We start from the raw sequence: 23,210 nt of genomic DNA, 5'->3' as shown, positions 1-23,210 counted from the left end.
GCACGGCCGGCTCGGTGGCTTCTCGTTTTTGTGTTGGACGGGCCTGTCCCATTTTGGCCATGTGGCCAATTTAAATCGGCTGGGGGGGGGCCGGGGCTGAGCCCATACAAAATACAAAATACAAATACATATAATAAAAGTAGCATGTATTTTAAAAGAGTATGTCTTGTGAAATAATTACCCACTAAAGGACACACGGTAATTGCCGACGAGGATGTGTGATTTAAAAAGAAATGTGCCTAATGCAATCTCAATAAGGATAGGGAGATTCCTCAAAGACGGCTGAAGTTAAAGCTTTTATACTTATTTGTTCTTTCGAAAGATCATGGAGCAGCTTATAATTAAGTTAATAGCGCAGAATAGAGCTCTAATGGAGAGACTTACTTCACTTATTACTCCACAAATGGACAATTCGAGACGTGCGGTTCAGTTTGAAAAATATAATGAACACGAAGAAGGGTTTGATTTCTTTTTGGAAAGATTCGAAAGTTATTTACATATACAAAATATTTCACAGGATAAGCGTGGGAAAGTATTGAATTCTAGTTTTTCCGGAAAAATGTATAGCCTCTTAAAAAACTTCTTGGCTCCTTATAATCCTTCCCATAAAGATTACGATGTGTTAAAAACAGCATTAAGGAATCATTTAAATCCTAAGCCACTCATAATTCCTAGCAGACATGTATTTTTAAATCTAAAGCAGCACGAAGGGGAAACAATCAGTGTGTACATGGCAGAGTTAAGGTCAGTTGTCATACCGTGTGCTTACGATCAGAATATGTTAAATACGATGCTGCGGGATGTATTAGTTAGTGGGCTTAAAGATAAAGCTATTCTGGACAGAATATTTGAGCAGGATAATATCAGTTTAGATGACACTTTAAAAAGAGCTTTGGCAGTGGAAAAAGCGTTAAAAGTTGCAAATGAAATAATTGGGAAACCAGTGGAAATTAAATAATTTAGTGCCAGGAATAAAGGTAAATCTCAGTAGCTCCAAAACAAAAGTTTGAAAAAAAAACTTCGCAGCTAAGAGTGCTAAAGGCAAATTGTGTTTGCTATGTACGGGGACTGACTATGATAGAAATTCTTGTATATTTAAGACACGTATCTGCATATTTTGTCGCAGAATCAGGCGCATTGAAAGGGCATGCTACAACGCTAAAAAATGAAAGCGAAACAAAAACAATTAGATGTAGGAAATGAAAATACAGTTCCTATAAACAGCATACATTCTAGTGAGATGAAAAATAAGAAACCGCCCACAATGTTCCAAGTGAACATAGAAGGAAAAGTGGCAGCTATGAAACTGGATACAGGGGGTGCAGTATCGGTAATGAATTTAAAAAATTTCCGGCAAATTTCGAAAAAGAAAATAAAAAATACAAGTCCGGTAAATTAAAACATATAATGGAGAAAAACTGATACCTTTAGGATTTACTACAGTTAAGATAGAATATAAAGATCAAAATGAAAACTTAAATATTTACATTGTTAAAGAAATCTTGATACAATATTTGGTCGAGAATGGCTTTCAGAGGTAAATTTAGATTGGTCCTCAGTAAAGTCAATTTCTGTCTCTCAAAAGAGTAGTTTAAATAAATTATTGGAAAAATATAAAGAGATTTTTGACGGAAAATTAGGAGAGATAAAAAATTTTGAGGTTCAACTTGAAATGAAGCCAAATGTTTCAACAAAATTTTGTAGAGCTAGGCAAGTACAATTTGCGTTTAAGGGTCGGATAGATAAAAAAATTGATCCCTCGAAAAAAGAGGGTATAATCTCGAAAAGGTTGAAACTACGGAAAGAGCAACTCCGGTAGTACCAGTAATTAAGCCGGATGGCTCTATACGACTTTGTGCCGACTACTCGGTGACAGGAAGCCCAAATATTGTTACGTATGGACACCCTTTGCAGACCATTGAGGAAATATTTTCATGTTTGATCGGGGGAAAGCATTTTTCAAAATTTGTTGCAGCGCCGGCAATCTGACGAGACTATTCCACGAAATAGAAAGGTGTAAGATCTTCATGGGTGATGCGCGGATAACAGGCGCGGATGATGAAGCACATTTAAATAATTTAAAAAATTTCTTCGAGAAATGTAAAACTCACGGACTAAAATTTATAGAAAAGTAATTTTTTAGGATGAGATAAAATTTAAAAAATTTTTTCGAGAAATGTAAAACTCACGGACTAAAATTAAATTTATAGAAAAGTAATTTTTTAGGATGAGATAAAATTTAAAAAATTTCTTCGAGAAATGTAAAACTCACGGACTAAAATTAAATTTATAAAAAAGTAATTTTTTTAGGATGAGATAAAATTTTTAGGTCATAAAATTGATGCTAATGGTTTACATAAAACTGATGAAAAAATATCAGCGATTGCAAAAGCCTCAAGACCCAGAAATGTCCAGGGAATTCAAAGCTTTTTGGGATTGGTTAATTTTTATGAAAAATATTGCCCTAAATTAGCGACAATCGCAAATCCCTTACATCAATTAAAAAAAAAAAAAAAAACTCAAAATGGGTTTGGACGAAGAATTGTCAGGAGGCTTTTCTAAACATTAAAAAATAATTGTGTTCGCAAAACATTTTGATGCATTATGATCCAAAATTGCCCTTAACATTGGCAACTGATGCATCACCAGTAGGGTTAGGTGTGGTACTTTCTCATAAACTTTCTAATGGAACAGAAAGACCAACTGCATATGCTTCAAGAACATTGACTGAAACGGAGAAAAAATATTCTCAAACCGATAAAGAAGCTTTATCAATCATTTGGGGAATAAAAATATTTTTTCTGTACTTAAAAGGCAGGAAATTTACGTTAATTACAGATGATAAACCTCTTGTTGCAATTTTCGGCTCAAAGAAAGGCATGCCAGTTTTGGCAGCAACAAGACTCCTACATTACGCTTTGGGCTTTACAGTCATTCCAATTCGATATTATTTACCATAAAAAAAGAGCATGGTAATGCTGACTTCCTATCGCGATAGCCCACGAATGAAGAACAACTGTCTTTTCAGGATGATGAAACTATTTTTCAATTACAGCAGATTGAAACTCTTCCGATCACGGCCAGAGATTTTGCTAAAGAAACTGAAATTGATGCAGAACTCAGTCCTCTGCTACGAATACTTCAAACCGCTGGTAAACTGAAAGGAAGGGAGGTGGAGTACAGCCTCCAAGATGTCTGTAAAATGTATGGTGAACGCGTTTGTATTCCAAAACTATACCGTGATAATGTTTTGAAAGAGTTGCACCGCGGACACTTAGAGACTATAAAGATCAAAGCAATTCCTAGATCTTACGTATTTTGGAATGGTATACGTAAAGATATCGAAAATACTTCCAAAAACTGTTCTGAATGTGCAAAACAAAAAATAGATTCTCATAAAGTACACGTTCATCATTGGGAGTACCCAAGCGCTCCAATGGAACGTATTCACATCGATTATGTAGGACCTATTTTTGAGCATATGTTTTTGATAATCCTCCATCGTCACTCAAAATGGCTAGAAGTCTATCCAATGAAATCAAGCTCGACTTTCAAAACAATAAAGTGTTTACGGGACTCTTTTGCACAATTCGGATTACCAACATTGTTAGTGAGTGATAACAGGCCACAATTCACTTCACATGAGTTTAAGATATTTCTACAAAGTAACGGAATCAAACACAAAACTACAGCACCATTTAAACTGTCTAGTAATGTGCAGGCTGAAAGGTATGTGTTTACAGTAAAACAATCTTTAAGAACAATGTAAAATTATCTAGGAACTTTGAAACAAAAACTCGGTACATTTTTGACGCAATATAGGAAAGCTCCGAATTTAACTACTCTGCAGAGCCCTGCAATGCTAATGCTGAAGAGGGAAATTCGAACAAGAATAGGTTTATTGAGACCAGATCTCAAAAGGAGAGTGGAAGACAGAATTCGAAAAGGAACCTACAAGTTTGCAAACCGAGAATTTAAGGTAGGAGATATAGTGGCAGCAAGAAATTATCGCCAAGATGATAGACGATGGAGATTTGGAACCGTTCAATCCAAGGATGTGCAGCTTCATTATACTATAAATGTAGATGGTCAGCTATGTCGACGACATATCGATCAGATGCGTGATGGAGGAACCGTAACAGATGAGGGCTTCATACGTCCAACCTCAAGCTCTCGTGATTTCTAAAGAGCCTGGTAAGAGTGGAGTTCCAGAACCATCCAAAGATAATAGCTACCAGGCAGATGAGTCTGTGTCGTCCTCCGAGCCCAAAGTTCTACGAGATGTTCCTTCCACCGGATCTGTTGCTGATACAACCAGGTTATCAAAGAAACCAGCAGTGCCACAACCTTTGCGTCGGTCCAGTAGAATTCGACGTTCCCCAGATAAACTGCCCTTATGATAAAGGGGGATAAATGTGGCATATGGAAAACTATCGACTAAGAGCTTCTTCTCCCTTGTTTATTGATGCAAAAAAAAATTTAGAACTTATCCCTAGTTATCGTTCCGCTAATGTAAACAGCAAGAAACTTAATAAAGAAATAAAATTGTCAAAGGAACTTTTGGCCCATTTCAACTTTGGCTGCAAAGAAACAAAACTTAAATCGGTACCTAACAGAAATAAGTGGTTTGCAAATTGCATGAAAATTAAACATCTAAATATTCATTAAAAAGCCACAGGGGTTCAGATTTTGATGGTCGGGTTTTTAAGGTTTTTCACGCTCCCGTCAACTGGCAGTCCACTAGACAGCTGTTGTAGACGCTCCTAACCTCTTGTTTTTCTTTATCATCCTTTCGTTTCCTTCTTCAATTCTAACCTCGTATGGAAAACTCTAATCTTCAGATTTCATCATATGTCAGGCCCAGTCGGGATTCTCTGAGGATACTGACAATACTGAATACCAAGAAAAACACCAAAGCTTTATTTTTAAGCATCATTTTCTTCACAGTTATGCCATATGTAATTCAACAGTAAAATTGCAAATGTTTTTAAAAGCAGCATGTGAGTATACGTTTAGAACTCCCGATGCAGCGCTAAGTGTTGTCATAAAATTTCTCTTTTTTAAATCAGTCTTTCCTCAGTTCGTCATATCAATGTTCAGTTTCCTTACTAAGATGACCTTACAAAACTTAGTTTGTCTTTGTATTATTAATGTTTAATGTGTTTATTTTGTTGATTAAATATCACGTTCTTGGCGCTTAATCTGATTCAACAGCAAAATCATAAAATACTTAAAAGGAGCCTACCTTTAGAATTTCCGATAGTAGTCTGTCGCGCTGGAGGTAAAAATGTTTTATTCCTTACAGTGTTGCTACTGCTCGCTTTGAAATCGCTGAGTTTGATAATAAAAAATTCGTTAACGTTTTACTAAATATGAAATAGACAATAAATCAAATTCAAATTCCCTCTTCTAAGTTGGCCTTGTTGGGGTGCAGGACTTCTCTGTTCAAAATTTGATGTCTCTTTGTGTTGTTGTTTTTTCGCAGTGTGAAAAACATACATACATTCATGCAAATTCTTTTCATTATTTCAATTTGTTAAATATAATACAGAGCGATCATACTTGGAAGCAACAACTTGAAAAGTGAACCAGCTCTTTCAAGTGTTTCGACGCAAAATGTCGTTTGGAGCCTAGCGTAAAAAAGGACGAACGTCCCCTTTTGGCTAATAAGTACAAAATGCGGAACAAATTTAAAAAAGAGAAAAGATATTCCAGAGAATTCAATCATAAAAAGAGACAAAATCGACGTCCGAATAAGTGTAATCTCAGAGGAGGTGAGTAGGCTATGGGCGGGGTCGAAAATCTTCGGACTTTAATATTTAAAACGGAAAAATTACTTTATTAACAAAGGCAATTGTTGTATGCAATATATCTAATATGTAAAAGCAGAATTTGTAAACAGTGCAAGAATTCATTTAGTGATTTAAACTGTACTTAGTGTCAAACAACTCTCAAACCTTTTACCACTAAGCTAAGTATATAAAGTTAATTTCGGCTATATATTTCATATATTGCATGAAAACGTTTCTGGATTAAGCGATATTTTGTAATTATATATGAGTATTATATGAGCTGTAAGTATGATAACTGAGTTGATATAAGTAATTTTTTAGTCACGGCGCAGTTAAGGAGGGGCCATGTAGAAGGTGAACTTCAGAATTATACCTATCGAACGGTCTTCGAAAACGTAGTAACCTTCTGAGATAATATTTTGCGAGAATTTGTTACCAACAGTGATTAATAGTTTTTTTAATTCATTTTACCGCTTAGGCTATGAAGTGTATATTTTAGTTTTTCCCTTTATTAAGGTATTGTTAAATATGAGTCTAAAATTGCCTTCATTTCTCATAATAAGCAGCGTCATAAATAAATGAATTTATTTACCATTTGACAATGCAAGTTTTTAATTTCGTAGTTCTTTTTTTAAAACCTTTTTATAGAAATTTCCTTTTATTCGTTAAAATGTTTTGAGAAAAATATTTCATAATATCAAGAGAAATGTCTGAAATCTAAGTAAATGCTAAACTCTGCCTCCCATAAGATTAAGATTTATTTCCATTGCTTCGTATCGAATTTCACAAACAGAAAATCAGCCATTGTTCTCTTCGATTTCATGGTGGCTTAATATTGCCACTTCATTTCAACTTTATAAACAACTAGATGGTGAAGCAGTAAATCCATGTGATCGAAGCGACACTACATCAGTAGTATTCCTGTATATGAAATTATCAGTATAGATATTAATAAAGCAGATTTTACGCCGCTATTTACATCAACATCCACACGTTTGATATTTTATCATAACTATTTACTTTTCTCTTGCAATTAATAATTAAAAATCGCAGTTGTTAGGCCAAAAGGGCTTTGTCCCTGATAAAACAATGGTACCAAGAATGTTCAAATTTTGAGCGACGTAATTCTGCTGCGAATACGGGCATCTGGAAGCCCAAATTTGAAATTTGTTTTGGTATCGATATCATATTTTGTAAACATTAACGAATTTTTGATGAACAACTCAAGGATTTGAAAGCGACCAATGGCACCGTTGTACAGATTACGGAGGATGGGTGGTGGTGTGGTGTATTTAATTATGGCAAAGCACACTAGGGCTATCTGCCTAAGGGGACGGATGCCTTTCGTGGAGGACTTTCTAAGGGAAACTGGCTCGTATACACGTTACACATGGGGAAAACCACGAAAACACCCATGCAGCCAGCCCGTTCGCGGGATTCGAACCTCGGACCGAACTACCAGTGTTCAGCGACATTACCGCTCGGCCACTGGTGGGCTCCTTACGGAGGATGGGAACGCCTGGTGTCTAACAAGTAAGCAGGCGTGTGTCTCACGCCCTCCCCTCTCTAGCGGCAAGAACATCCTGGAGTTCCAAGAGGCTGCGTCGGTAGTTTATTGAAACCTGAAAAGGATGTAAATGGCCAGACAAGGAGCTCGCGTTTTGTTTTACAGATTTGGAGATACTTAACAGATATGGGAAAGAAACAAGAACGTGGCAGAATATTAAAAAATTAGACAGCAAGAATTAAAACACGTAAAGAAATATAATTAAGGCATGTATTGAGCTAAGCTGCTAGCATAATGACGTCAATTGACACGTGGGGCATAGTATGTTTAGCTCTGTGCTAGGAGTTCGTAGGGCGTAGATTACGCAAGCGTTTGCACCGTAAGGTTGTCTACGTTTGCGTAGTTCACATAGGTAAACATGTGTGTAATCGCTAATAGTTCGCTATTTGCGCGCATCGTTCATAATTTGATTATAGGTTTACAGTTGCTTGAGGTCTCTGTTTGCGAACGTGCATTTACATGCTCGCAGTTAATAGATCGTTGCGAGAATTTTGACGGAGGAAACAGGAGGATGCAGATGGCTGCAGATGGTAGAGATGCAAATGGCGGGAATTATAGTACAGGAGGATGCACATTTCTACACTGTGCAGTTTCTCAGTTTGCGCATTTGGCACAGTTTTTAGTTTCGGTAAACGCAGATCGTACTTTGCACAATATGCATAGTTCACAGTTGGCAGTAGCACAGTTCGCATAATTACACTTTACATAGGTTTTCGTAATTGTGACAGTGGAGTGCTGGTGTTGCATCCTGTGACAACTGCATGGAGTTTCATGGAACATAAAATGTTTGCAGTCGATGCTCTTTGGTTGCTTATGTAGATCGTGTGGGGGGTTATTAGTGAGAAGCTGGCTAAGGGTTTAGTATAGCTGGCGCACATCTTGGCCCATGGAGGTTAATGTGTCTATGGTTTTTCAGATTTCTGCTATTGTTGGTTTAGTGCTGAGACGTCGCAGGGCTTGAAAGTGTACTCTCATGCTTTGCTCGCAGGTGTAGAAACGGAATGCCTGCCAAGAAAATAGCAGCATTTGTGGCTGTAGCGCGGTAGCCCTTGCGCATCATAAATGCGAAGGGACGTTGTATGATCTGAAAGTGCTTTTCTTTGCGTCCTTACATGGGTGCTAACCAGATGGCTGCAGCGTAACGGACGATGTGTTCCACTAATGTTTGAGAAAAGATTTTGGTAATGTACGGCTTTTGTCCCCTGTTGGTGGACTGAAACGGCCTTGATTTGAGCGATATTGCATTTGTTTTGCTCCGTAGATGTTGGAGCTGGAGGATCCAAGTTGTACCACGGTCCCAGATTACGCCCAGATATTTGAGGGTTTCATTGAATTTGAGATTATGGCCTTGGACTTTGACGCAGGGCCGGTGAGTGAGGTTGGTTTCGGGTTTTGGTATTAGTAGAGTTGTAGATGTTTCTGCAGAGAGGGTGAGTTTGAGGCTTGGCAAAGAGAACTGAATTGATGACAGATCTCTGTGCTCTTTGTTCAATTCCATGACTTATTTTCCCTTGAACCAGGAATACAACGTAATGGGCGTATGCGATCAGTTGGGTTTGTTGTGACCAGTTAGCTGCTAGGATGCTGTTCAAGATAAGGTTCCACAGAACGTGCCCAGCGCAGGAACCTTGTGAGCAACCTGTCACTTGCGTCTTTACTCTTGTGCCGCTGTTATGTGGAACGGAGAAATCTGTCTTGCAGGTAGCTGCAAAATGTAAGCTAAATATTCTGGGGATAACGTGCGGCCCTGATAGATTGTCTGATCGCTGGCCACCAGATCGTGTCGAATACGCCATGGATGTCCAGAGAGATGAAGGCCGTGTGGAGAAGATGGATCCTGTTGTGATGAATGACTTGGCGAATTTCATCCAGTGCATGAAGAAATGATAGGCTAGGGCGGAATCCATATTGTTTATTGCTTATGATGCTCTGTACTTGGAGGTGGTTACTCTCGTTGTACAAGATGTTTTTCGTAAAATTTGTTAAGCGCGGGCAGGAAGCAGATGGGACGGTAAGAGCGAGGAATCGTAGGGGCAAACAATTTCATCTCCAGCGCGTGAGACTCTGCATCGGAAATTATAAAGATATGCTCATCTTAAAATTATTTTGGGATATTGCTGCTGAACTGAATTTTATGGTTTAAGTGCGAAGAAAATGATATTTAATAAATAAAGTTAACAAACAGATTGTTAAAAAAACTCCTCTAAGGACGTATTTTAAAATGTGAAACGTTTCAGATTTTTTTTCCTTTTATTTCCGTGATTGAAATTTTTTATTACTATCATACTGGAGATCACCCCAAAACCAATAATCACTTTAAATAAAATGCTTATCATCATCTGTATGTTGATATCCAATAATGCAAAGCAGGATACAGGCAACACAGGTAATTTCTGAAACCAGGCATCCATACGAAAACGTATTTGACAAATAAACAAATCTTCTACTCTTTATGAAAAAAATTACTTCCAGTTTACTGTTCACCACTTTTCACCTGCACTTATATTGTATAAACATCAGGCTGATTTTCGTTTTCGTACCAGTTATTAGACCTTTGTCTTCTTACATTTTTAAACTGCATAGTCCTTTAGAGGCGGAGCGGTGGTTTTAAGATATTTGGTGTCACAGCTAGAATCTTACTGCATGGCGGTTATTTCTATGTGTTGCAGTAACGCAATTTCAAACTCAGTTTGGTTATTTGAGGGCTGATAATTCTCCGTTTAATCTAAAGTGTGCGAATTTATAAGAAACTTTCAGAATTCTTATGTAAGCGAATTTTTCAAAAAAATATAGGTAAACCAGACCAGTTTAATAAACTAAAACAAAGTTATCAATTTTGGGTATTTTATTGCGAACTGTTCGTTTTCCGGACGCATTGCACTAATCTCCAGTTGTTCATTATTCCATTCACGGGGAACTAGCAGGGTTTAATGAGCATCTAACGCAGTGAACCACCTGTTCTGTCAATGGCGAAAAGAACAAGAAGGAAACACACTAACTGCTGCTGAATTTTCAAGTCTCACTCCGCTATTCCGAGTCCGTGCTTCTTCTTCCCTACTGATTGATGCAGAAAGATTATACTGTGTAGATTTCAGATGATGGGATGAACGTAGAGCTGAATGAAACTACCTAAAAGAGGAAGACTGGGTTAATTCTGAAAGATTCCTTGGGAGATGGGCTGTATATGGCCTATGTCCATATATTTGACATCTTCGTTAATAGTGAGTTTACAGATGAAGCTATTATTAAATTTCCTTAAGATTGCTTTACTGTTTACCAGTTCAGGATCCCGGTGCAGTTATTCATTGCAGAATTTTGGAAAGCTAAATTTTTTATGCCAGATCTTCTAGTGACACGTCGAGGAGTATTTGCGTAGAAAAATATGTCGTTTTATTTCGGGAAGAAAATTTCTGACAAAATGAAAAAATAGTAATATTACATTCTTTAGTTTTCTCCTGTCTTTGTTCGGCATGCTGCTGTTTTGAAGCATTATTTTTATTATTTCTCATTTCAATTAAAACTATCGGCGAAATTCAGTTAATCTTGTGAAATTCTTGTAATCGTGGGTAAAGTAAATACGAAATGCTATCTTCATTCTGGATGCAGTGGTGAATAGGAAGCATTTGACAGAAGCAAAGATTTAGAAATGAGACTATTCAGGAAAATTCAGGGACAATATGCCTGTAAACAAATGTAACATCAACGACCGTTGTAATTGAAATTACTTTAATTGTAATTCGACTTCAATTGTAAGTAAGGCCGCTTGTGGCAAATCAGAGAACTATGTTACCAGGGAATGTGTTATTGTTGCAGTCCCACTCGTGAAGGTATGCATTAAAGTCTCCATCTAAGACAATACTATGGTCGAGAGAACTGAAAACCACGCTAAATGTTTCCTTGTATCACTTGTTAGATGGTGTATAGGCGGAGATAATTGCTAGTGGTCGTGGGGTGAGTAGTATGATGGTAATAGTTAAGGCATAAGTTATCCCGCCTTCCTAGCATGCCTTCGTGGTGTACTGGTCTGCACGCTGGGCGCGTATTCCAGAAGTCCGTCGTTCGATTCCCGACGAAGGCGTTGCTAATTTTTCACTCTCATTTTACCCGCGTTCAAGAATGCCTAATGTCTCTACAGTGGAGCTCGAACTAATAGGGTGTTGCATGATGATTCTCCTCAACCAGGATTTGGCGATTGGGTTCCCTAAAAGCTCCAGTCGCCAGTTAGAAGGGAGAGTATATAAGGTATTTCTCTCACCTTCATGGCATGCCTTTGTGGTGTGGTGGTGCACGCTCAGAGCGTAATTGAGAGGTCCGTGGTTCGGTTCCCGGCGAAGGCGTTGCATAATTTTGATCTTGACTGCTTCCAAAGTTTAATCTAATGTTTCTACAAAGATTTAAAAGCTGTGACATTCTGGTGTGGTATTGGGTGGAGAGCTTAATTACAAGAATTATATACTACGGGCATTGGCTGTCACGACTTCTATCCGGTGTATACATGTAGTAACTCCTGACTCTAATAGTTGCCACACGCCTGAGCTTGTGTTCCTGTAGGAGGATTACGTCGGGATTGTACTCATTTACAAAAATATGAACTTCATTATTTCTATGGAATAAAACATTTACGTCACCTGTCACAATTTTAAGTTCAGAATTCATAGTTGTTTTTGATAAGAAAGCCTGTGATTTTCTTCGAGTATCTGATACAATACAGACATTTTATCTAATTCATTTTCGCACTGCTTCAAAGCATGCATTTCACTTTTAAAGACTTTAATAATGCTGGCAAAATTTAGTCCAGACTCTTTTTGAAACTGATTCATAACCTTAAACAGTTCCAGATGACCTGAAATTTCATTTCTGTTTGAGGTATTTGGCATATTAATCTGCTTGTAAACTTGGTAAGCCACAGTAGCAACTAAAATTGTAGTACTCTAGGCAGTACCCACATTTTGGGTAATAGGACTTTCAGCAGTGGCCGGACTAAGAGCCTGAGCATAGTTAATTCCTTATTCTATTGTAAACGTTCTTGGAGAATTATTAACATGCTTCTTTTTCCATTAAGGAAATTTCAACATCCTCTATACCAGGCTACATGGAGCCAGAACTATTTTCTCGCTTTGGCATCTCGAGACGCTCCTGGTGGTCACGATTGCCAATTCAGGGACCTAAATATGTCACCTGCACATTTGACACATCTAGGTGCCACATGGCAATTCCCTTAAGTGTTGTGGCACTTCTTACAATTCTGACAATGGCGCAGTTGATTTTTCGCTAAATATATTACAGCTTTAATACGAAAAACCATTATACATACTATGAAAACTCTCGTTAGGATTATATCTGCGCCTTAAATACTAACATCAGAGCCCTGGTCTTATATTTGGCGAGCTTTACTTTCTTACGCACATCGCATCGCGTACAGATTCACGTATTATATGACAATCTGAGTTTGAGAGGAGATAATTAAATACGCTTTTACAGGCTTTTTATGCCTTGGGTTGACAACATAACTTTCAATATTTTTATACAAGAAAAAAAGAATTAAGTGTAAGATGATCGTCCGAAGAAACCGGCTGAACTGTAAGGAATTCACAAGTAAGGCGTCCAGAAAATTTACAGTTAGAAGATTGTCTAGATAAGTCTTTGCGAATGGCATAATAATTAACACCCTCTGAGGGTTTAGGTTTTAGGATAACGTGTTTTAGGCTGATCCGGCTGCAGCCTCACGCCTGTGCCTGCTGGGGTACTACTACTGGCAATATTTACATTTCTAATTATCAAGGACATTTTTACTAGGATTAGGCTTGTCATTAATATTATTCAATGCAGCATTATTATCAGTATCAAGATGACAAATGTTTTCAATAGTAATAGCTTTATCAAGTACATCAAGATTAGAAAATATGTTTTGTAACCTTAATTGCGACTTACGTTTAACTAATTCCGTACCTCTCGCTGTTTTAGCCGGCTGTAAATGCAAAAAGTGAACAGATATTCACACGGGAAACATTCAGAGATCACTTTCTTCTACAGGGTTATGCGAAGTAACTAACTTTGAGGAAATATGTAGTGAAATGGAATATGTATCTTTGTTCGTGCACTTGAAGGAAATCTCGAATCAGAGCAAGATATTCTGACATTCTTAGGCAGGCCAAAAAAAAAAGTCTTCTTGCGACGTTATTTGCCCGCTAAATACTTTAACTGATAAGACTTTCCGTGAGAGCTCTTGGAAATCCCTCCTCCATTAAATGTTATTCGGCTTTTAAAGGCACAAATCAGTTCTTTTTCAAAAATATAAAAATGTTCACCAATCTATAAATGAAACTTGTGAATTACGTTTTGAAGGGTGAAAAACAATTTAATCACAATCCACAGTGGGAGGAATCAATAAATTAAACTGAATAAGGATGCTAATTAAAAAGGTAAACGAAACTAATATAAGAAAAATACAACGGGATTTGTTTGATATATAAATATAAGCTGTTACACAATGCTTGGAAACAACTAAAAGCGTACTGCCGATTTATACGAGAAACAAATAGTTAAACATCATTTTCGAATATAAATTAAATATGTTAATTAGTACATGTAATTCTAAACAAAATAAAGTTTGGAAACAAATAAAAACTGAATAAACTATGAACTGATTATAGGCGTGCATTTGCTGCTAAGGCGTGTTTTCATTATTACGCAATGTCAAAAGTTAATATTCCAACATATGACAATTATTTAGCTAGGAAATCTCACCATAATATGTTTACCTAGTTTAGGGAAAAGAAACAGCAGAAAAAAAAAATAAACAAATTTTTTTATTTTTTTCCCTAGTCTCTTATCTGAAAATTAACAAAGGCGACCTACAGGAAAAGTTGCAAAAGAGTAGTAGTTTCCCTTTACGATGGCAGCTAAAAGGGGATGGAAATGCAATTGGATTTCTAGTCTTTTTAAGTGAAATCTTTCCAAACTGTCCCGTGTCCTAAAGGTTAATATTTTTTAACCAACATGTCTGTAGTCAATGTGTGTGTTGTCTTAAATCCTGAAGTTCCCTGGTTCTTTAAACATCAGCATACAAGCATCATCAGTCATCAGTAAACAAGTAAGTAAAACGTAATTATGAAAATAAAATATTCTGCAACGATTTTAATGTCAAGTCGTATAAATTATCAAATGCATAACTTCCAATCTCTGAATTTGCTTAATATCATAGTTTGTCGATTTCCAGAGGCGTTACTCATGTTTGGGTTTAATGATAATCAAAATAACCTAAATTTGGACTCAAAACCATTTGATTTCTGAAACATTGGTAAATATCTTCGCTTTAATATTTAGTATCATAATAATGCTAATTAATTGAACGCAAAATGCATTCGCTGGCTGCATAAGATTGCTTGGACGGCCGCTAGGTTCAGACCACTAGCTCACAGAAGTGGCATTCTTAGCGCACAATAAAATATTCATTTTAAACAGAGTTTTAGTCTAATAGATCACGGAATCTATTATGCTATATTATTAGCTCAGAAAACACATTCATTTTGTTAATCTGACACACCGCAAATAGCATGAGAACCTAATTTACAAGCTATGCTCACCTGAAATGGGTAAACGGTGTTACAAAATGAACTATGCGTGAAGACTGAACCTAACGGTTAACATTCAAAATGACCTTAACCTGTTTACGAATTTCTGCCCTTAACTGCTATGTAACTGGAATCAGACAACAACTTTGAGGAAAATACAAATAAAAGTTCCTTAAGCCATTCTTTTGGCTTATAACAGAAAAATTAATACAAATGATAAACAATGATTTTGTTGTAATCAAAATAGCTACTTTTGTTACCAAGTTTAGTTGTCTAAATCAGATCAAGCGTACGAAATTCATTGTGACAAGGGTCCCCCAAGTGTGCGACTTTTGTTAGTATACAGGTACTGAATACAGTTACCTTGTGCATAGACTCGCTGCTTTGCTCCTTAGAATACAGGTTAACAGTTCGACATTCTTTAGTTCCGCAGCCAATTTTGAAGAACCGCTTGAGTCGACATATCCGATGATCTAACATTACATTCCTCTTTCCTCGCCTCAAACCTCTCGAAAGAATATTTAGCTGGCCGCATATATAGAGTGGCCCATGGTGTAAAGAAACACTACTCATTTACAGACATCGGTACTTACCTATTAACGCCACTCCAGCAGAAGTGTTGCTGATGTGCCAATAAAGAGCAAGCCTATTGTTTGCACGCGGTTATCCTTTGGATTCCTTTTCGCCTTGTTGTTTACTGATTTTTTGCGCCATTTTGTAGTGCTAGGAAAATGCGTCTTTGGGAAAATGCGTCTCTGTCAAACACAGAAGAGGATGCAATTTTATTTTTTCAGGAGCGAAATATTTTACCAAGAAAACGAAAATACCAATTCGCATGATATGAAACTTTATTTTGGTAAACGTACGTTTTGGAAATGTACTTGCGATCAGCAAGTTAAACTTAGAAAAGACAACTGGTTTGAAAGAAGCAGAATTACATTTTTTCAGCTTTGAGATTCATTAACTGCTGGTGCGAGGAGTTGATGTGGATTAAATTTTGTGAAAAGCAGCTTGATTTATCGGATAAAGTGTTTTAATTTATGATTTGTCGAAAACATGTTAGGTGTAGATTGGCGGCACTTAAATACCGCCAATTCTGCAGCTGCTGTGGCGTTAATACGTAAATACCCAAACATCTGTGCTTTCACCGGAATTAGTACCCGTCCCTACGGTAGTCATCGTCACTTACCACTATTCCGTGGGGTGGCATAGAAATAGGATGACAAAGATGAGTCTGTGATTCTTTTGTAATTAAACTTAAAAAAATGATAAACACAAAGTTTAATTCAAAGTTAAACATCTGATAAGTCTCAATGTAATTAAACTCTTACGCAGTTTACGAGTAGCACAGGCGTTATCTAATTTTAGTACTCAATTTGATTTAGAAGGAGGAATATTTTAGTGAGGTAATGCCGAGCATTACACTAGCCGAGCTAAATTCGTACTTTTAATCTCTGCCTCATAGATATTAAATTTGTATAACTTTCTGATGCATATGAAAATTGTGACAGGAGCAAAGAAGGAGAAAATACCTCAAAAGAAGTATTAGTGAAATTTATGTATAATTATCACAAATGTTGTAAATGGAAAATCCTTTTATGCTGAGAATTCTCTTGCCCTATATTGCAGCTGGATACGAATGAATATTTTCCGATACTTGAAAAGTTCAAGGACTTAAATTTATCAAGACGTGCTTTGAAGAAAGCTGTAGTAGAGAACTTTGAAATTTATTATACGCGTAAATTTAATAAATTTAAGTTTAAATATCTTTAAACATTGACCATAAAGCAACATGTATCATGGGAATTAAAATTATATTTCTCATTACAGTGAAAATTGTTTAACACGAAACTGAGGGGACTGAAATATGTTTTCGTGTTAAAGGATATTTCAAAAAATATATATTGAACAAAATTACGTTTGTTACAGTAGATTTCTCTTACATAGATATGTATGTATGCCTGTATCAATGAAACAAAAATCATCTGCAAGAACTTAAATTAATAAAAAAATTTCAAGTTTTTTGAAGAACCAAACAGTTATTGAGTTTTTGGAAAACAATCTGACATTTTTCTTTCCATTGCCTTTTCTTAATATCAAATTGTCAAAAAATTGTTCGATGGCGTACATTTTGGTATTCATTGCAAAATTGGAATGTGCGTCTAAATAACTGCGCATATTTTCATGATGTTCCTCACTTTTGATGAAGTTGGAAGAGGAGCTGCACTATTCAATAAAACATTTTGAACTATATGTTAAGCAATTTGATGGAAATAATTAATAAGAAAAGATTAATTAACTTATTTTTAATTTAGAAAATCGGCGTCTGGAACCCAAGAGCTTCCATTCGTGTGTTCACGGCAAGATAAAATTCGGGAAAGATAAATGGCAACAGTAGGAAAATGTTAAAGGAAAACGATTTTTCGAAAGACAAATAACTGACAAAATATATAGGGATAAACAACGTCTTCAGAACTTTGAAAAGAACAGACAGGGAGGATCATAAGTTTCAGCGATGGGACAAGAGTTCTGGGAAGTTTGTTTCTGGCTTTACTCTTTTACATGACTAGTAATTCTTTCTATTTATGATAGGATAACACATACCTTCAGCGCAAAGTAAGTTTTAAAGGAGAAGAATAAAATATTTAAGAAGCTGATAACGCTTGGAATTATGGCATTCTGGTTAAGCATACTAATTGTTAAGAATAAGTTCACAAAAACAAAGGTAAGCGGACTGTAATATCACTCATTTATTTTACATAACAAATTCAAATAGAAGGAATGCCGTCTACGTGACGACACAGCATACTTCACTCTTAGCACTGTAGCAATTAAAAAAAATAGAATACAAATCTCATAAGTTATGAGTTGAAAGTTCGTTACCATAGCAAGCAGAATTGAATCATCAGGCAGCAACGCGATCTATTGTTGCAAAGACACACTAGTAAATCGTTTGGTAACAAAAAATACTAAACAAACACTTAACAAAAACAACTGAGGTTGTGTTTTGGAAGCTGGAACGGATTAATGGCATTTCGATTAATTTCAATGGGGAAAATTGCTTTGAGATACGAGCAAGGTTACGAAACGAATTAAAATCGTATGTCGAGGTACCACTGTACTTAATTATATAATCGTTAGCAAGCAAAGAGTAATAAATAATTTTAAAAGTCTGCTGCTATCAATATATAAATCATGTTGACTAGTATAATTAATTTAGAATTATGCGCCTACATATAATAAGATGATGTATGTTACTACATATACGTATTAATATATACATATATAAGTCTGTGCATATATATGAAATCATAATTCTATTTAAACCAGTTAGAATTACTGAACAACCATGAAAGATTCCCCAAGAATGAAATATGGTGTAACAATGAACACTTACTTTAGAAATTGGATTCTATTTTATATTGTTGTAAAAGTCATTGTAAGAGTGAAACTTCTTCATTCTGCCTTAATGCGATTTTTTGCGTTTAATGCGTTGTTTGGAGATTTTATGATCCCGAATTATATTGATGTGATATATTAATACTGCATTTGTAGATATACGTTTTTTGAGAAACGAGTCAAAGCCATTGATTTTTTGTAAAAATTTGGATTTATCCTTATTTTATTGACGTGCACCAACACTGAATTGAGAATGGCTTGTGCTATGCTTCGATGGATGAGAAAGCGTTTGTAAGTAATGAATACTATGAAAGTTTCAGCATATTTAAATTAATAGTATTAAAAGTATATATTTACTAATGTCATATATTAATAGCTTATAGTAAATTTTTCATTATAAATTTCATAATAGATTCATTTCTCATTCTATTGCATTTCTATAGCGGTACATAAATTTTTTGGTTTACATATTGTAGATTGCATCAGTTTTGCCGCGCAATTTATTCCTCGAAATGTTACCTGTAGTGTTATTAGAAATTCCATTATTTTGTATTTTTTCTGCAATTGGTAGTATCTGATTAGGAAATTTATGTTTTATTTCAATATATATATATATATATATATATATATATATATAAGAAGTTGGTTATATCAAGTGTTAAATAAACGCTGTTATTCGGGCAATAGCGTCAGCTTTATCCAGATAGATAAATGCATTTCTTATTTCTTAAATACTGAAGATATAAAGACACACTCGAATAGTAGATTCACTCACTTTACGTTTTTAAGGTTTATATATATAAATTAAGGGCATGTTCAAAACAACCATTGACGGGTAGTCTTGGCGTAATTAGGATTCATACTAAGATTATCCATTTCTCAAGGCAATAATTTTTGTTATTTTTGCTAAACCGTTTACGAAAATACAATTTTCCGAATGCTGAACTCTTATGAATGCAAGGCAGATTTTAAGATATTTGTTTTGCAGTTTGATGCAAAATTCGTATTTCAAAACACTGACGTATATGTTCTAATTTTAAAACTCTGCCAGTATATAGCATTATACAACATTCTTGTGTTATCAACATTTATAGATGTCGCTTGCTGTACAGCCTGCTGAATACATTTTACTTTCTAGCTATCTACAATTACATCGTGTTGTTTCCGTATGAATAGGGGCGAAGTATTCATCACTTATATACATTTAAAGATAATTAGTTAAATTTTTCTGATTTTGATATCTATAATATATAGAAAGGATTACTGATAAAAAATTTAAGAAAATAGTAAATGAAGAAGTAAATAGAAAAATTTCGTTCAGGTATTGTGAGATGCTAATATAAACTTCATACATTTTACTAGAGGGCTGTTGCCAAAGCAAAATCTTTACTATATATGTCTACGAGCTCTATGTATACAGTGTGTTGCTCAAAGTAAACTTCCTGCATTGTGAAGTACGTGTATGTCTTGATGCGTTCATGCGAAGCTTGTTTCTTGTATACGCTCTGCCTCTTCGAACCAAAACTGTCCGTAAACTGCAGCGTCTTGAGTTGTTTATAAGGTTCTTGAGCTGTTCTGGTATTTCCTGTCGAATCTGACGATGACGCGGAGTGTCTTGTATCCTTTTTACTTGCTACTTCTTCTATTCATCGCGCATGGTCTGTTGACGTTCCACTTGCCTAATGGGCCTCCGTTTCCCTTCTGCTTCCCTTTCCGGAGCACGCAATGTTTCTTGGTTTTCTGAATGTCTTTTGTGTCTTCTACTAGTTTCTGATACAGTTTGAGCACGCGAAGTTTCTTGAGTTGCTGCTTGTCTGCTGGAACTCCTATTCGTTTCTTCTTCAGTTTCTTGAATGCGTAAGCTTTCTTGTCACTATGCTTGCCTGCTGAGTTTCTAGTTGTGTCTTCATTCATTTTTGAAGCTCGCAAATTTTATTGTACTTGCCTGTTGAGTCTCCTAGTGTTTTTTACTTCATTTTTCTGTAGCTCGCTGTACCATTTGTGCTCTCTTCTTGCATTCAGACATTTTAGCAAATTGGAAAAAAAAATTATGTAACTGTAGTAAAGTAACATTGCATCTAAAACACGTTAAATATCTACAGACGTTTAAACTTTTACTCAGAAAGTAAGTATACAATAAAAGAAATTAAATTTTTATAAATAAATTTAGAATAGCATAAAATGCATAGAAACATTTCATTATGAAGAAAATGTATTTATTCTTTCCAACCAACCAGCGATTCGTAAATAAATTTTTCTTGCCAACTCAGGAAACCAAGACCTTTGACACTTCAGGTAATACATTGGAGGTTATGATTTAAATTTATTTCAATATAACAAATTTTCAAAATCTCAATAAAGGAATTAACGTAGCGATAGCATATCGTGTCACGTATCCAAAGGTGAAACATAAAAGTTTCCAAAAGCAGCTATTCATTTAAAATACTGATATTAACGAAAGATTTTCGACATACAATGACGTTATATGGAATCACGTGCTTTCTTCAACTTCAGAATATAACCGTAAATAACAATAACAATAAGTTTCACGTTTGGCAATACTATTTATTTCATATTTTTTTTTAACTTAAAAATATCTCTTTAACAAACTCTACGATTTGAAAGTGAGAAGGGCCAACATTTTTCCAAGTAAAGCATAGACTTCGGCCACTTGGAAAAATGATTACGAAAAATTAGCCTTTTCCGAAATTTTATATAATATCTCGAGTGATAGTCGTAGGAAGATAACAATAGTCGGAAAGTTTTACCAAGAATTTTTGAAATCCGGGGGTACCTCCTTCCAAATTTAAACTCCCTGTTCCGGAGATATGATGTTACGAAGAAAAAAACAAAGAGGCAAAAACCCACAGATATTTATATTGTTGATTCCTGTTTACAATATTCAATTTCCTTTAAAAAACATTAAGCTTCATTTAAATAAAAGGAAATTAAATTCAGGCATTTTTATTACCTTTCAAGCTTTTATTGTATTTTTAAATATTCTTTTTGTCACAGTTGCGCAAGTTTTCCTCGGCGTCATTAGGAGCCGTAGGTCGAAGACATTTAAGAATCATTGCTGTAAATAATGATCATATGATAAATTTCATTACATATTCGATTGTTTTGATGAGAATTTGAGTACAATTCTTTATACATCAGCTACTATGCCCCTTTATGTAACGACAAAGATTATTTTCGATGATTATCCGATGAGAATGATTCTTTACAATAATTATTCGATGACAATGATTATTTGCAACGAATATTAAAAGCTGATGACTATGATTACTTAAATAGAATATGCATGTCATTCGATGACAGCGATTATTTCCAAAGAATCTTCGATCACGTCACTATTGTATTTTGCTATACACGTGGGGTGCGGGCCGGTTGTGAATTGTACTATGGCCCTGTAATTAAGCGTTTTAAATGACGTCAAAAAGTCACTGATCCAGATATTTTACTAGTAAGTTTCTAATAACTGCCGCGTATTGTGATCGAAACCGTTATTTAAATCTTCTGAATAAAATTTGGGATAATTCCTTTTACATCAGAGAATAAAGCAATTTGTAACACGAATTTCAACAAAACTACATGCATCGAATAACACGAATTATATAAACGGAAGTATCAGTACAACAAATCGCTCCTTGCAGCTCCGCTTTTGTCCGACACTTGTTTTTCAGCTATCGTATCTACCCATTTGAAGATACCATGTGAAGAATACTTTTTTTAAGTGTGTAAATTAATTACATGTATGTTATGTATATATATGGAGATATTTTTTGAATTAAGAAAGAACAACTTCTTTTAACGAAAACAACCGAGACATTATCTCCAGTCCAATTTAATTTTTCATCTAAATCATTTCTTAATTACAAAAGTTAATATTAATTTTCTTTGCAAAGGAGACTAGGTGTTGCTGGAAACAAATGAAATACCAAACATCATAAATTTATTGAAGTCAACAGCAGAAACTGTTAAACAATTAATAGATCACTTCAATGAAATGTAATTGCATTTAAACGTATTAAATTGTTTTCAGCAGATGTAATAATCAGGAACATAGGAAGATCCGAAGAGATATTTTGCGTTTAAATACTTCTTTTGTTTTCGCTAATTTTTTTATACATTTCCTTTAACGTGTAAATCTGTGTTTTGAACGCATGGCCCGTTAAGTGAATAAGTCTGTAGGAAGGCAATTTTTAATCCTCTGCGGAAATTGTCCAAATGATTGATCAGTCATCGACTCAGCATACGCAGCCATCAGGTTGAGATCCCAAACACTGATTAATTGCGCTCGACTGGAAATTTGATCAGCATGGTCAACGGAAGCCACCGTTTAAAAAATTTTCTTGTTCTTAAATATATGCTTATTCACTTTTGTAATATGACTAGATACTTATAATCACGGTTCCTTCACTTTCAATAATATATTTCATAAATTGTTGAAGTGCAGACACACACTTCATATTGTAGAAAAACGTTTCTCTGGAATTTTTGATGCAAATCCTGGTTATTTTTTCTAAGAAGGGAAAATAAGGAAGTGTGCCATTTATAAAGCTTAAATTTTGCTAGATTTGCAGGTTTTTCGCGCTCGCATTTTACGTGCTTCTTAAGAATCTCTGGAAATAAAATGGGAACTTTCCATGACATGTTGCCAATCTAATTGGAGAAAAAATTTATTCTTTATAGAGATACTTGCGGGAGGTAACCGTCGAGCAATCTTCTTGTATCTGCCTCGTCCCATCCTGTTTGTTATTTTATTAAAACGTGTTTGGAAATTATTTCCCTCATTGCAAGGTTTGATTTGAGATGATAGATGTCAATCAGACCTTTTAATATGGCATCTTGAGCTGCTGGTGCCAGGAACTTTAT

This window comes from Stegodyphus dumicola, chromosome 6 (assembly GCF_044657685.1).
Source record: "Stegodyphus dumicola isolate Sdum_Otavi_A_Nest chromosome 6, ASM4465768v1".
Taxonomy (NCBI): domain Eukaryota; kingdom Metazoa; phylum Arthropoda; class Arachnida; order Araneae; family Eresidae; genus Stegodyphus; species Stegodyphus dumicola.
The sequence above is the reverse complement of the archived record's forward strand: the minus strand, read 5'-3'. Positions refer to the sequence as shown.